The sequence below is a fragment of the Lycium ferocissimum genome, chromosome 5 (assembly GCF_029784015.1).
Source record: "Lycium ferocissimum isolate CSIRO_LF1 chromosome 5, AGI_CSIRO_Lferr_CH_V1, whole genome shotgun sequence".
Taxonomy (NCBI): domain Eukaryota; kingdom Viridiplantae; phylum Streptophyta; class Magnoliopsida; order Solanales; family Solanaceae; genus Lycium; species Lycium ferocissimum.
In genome coordinates this window covers 4,906,992-4,907,632 of record NC_081346.1, presented here as the reverse complement: position 1 = coordinate 4,907,632, position 641 = coordinate 4,906,992, and positions in this window count along the sequence as shown.

The following is a 641-nucleotide window of genomic DNA, read 5'->3' as shown; positions in this document are numbered from 1 at the left end:
TATATTCCATTGTTACCGTGAGTGCTTCTTTTGGTCTTTTTTTATGTAAAAAATAACGACGATTGAGTCGGTTATTGGTGTCGAACCAAGTAAACCAAACTATATCGGTTTTTTACTGTTCGATTTTGTCGGTTTTATCGGTTTTTTTTCGGTTTTGTCGGTTTAAAAATACATTATAGTCACTATCTAAATTTAAACTCATGTGAAATAGTATTGCCAAGAACACTCACTCACAAAAACTAACTCGGGAGCATACTTATTCTTAGCAATGGGTAGTATTGCCAAGAACGATCAGAGCAAGCACAAAACAAATTGGTAGTATTGCGAAACGTTAGAGCAATTAGTTTAATTAAAAAGCATGTTAAAGGTATAAAAACATAATATAAATTGTAATGTTCTCATAAAAAAAAAAATTAAAATACATACACATATATATATACAAACTTAATTTTTTTAAATAATATATAAAGTCGGTTTGGTTCGGTTTTTAGACTTGAAACCAGCAAAACGGAATATAGTCGGTTTTTAAATTTAAAAACCAAACCGATCAAGCCACGAATAAGTCGGTTTTTTTTTTTTCCGGTTCGGTTTGGTTATCGGTTTGGTTAGGTTTTTCGATTTTTAAGTGTTACCCTACTTGC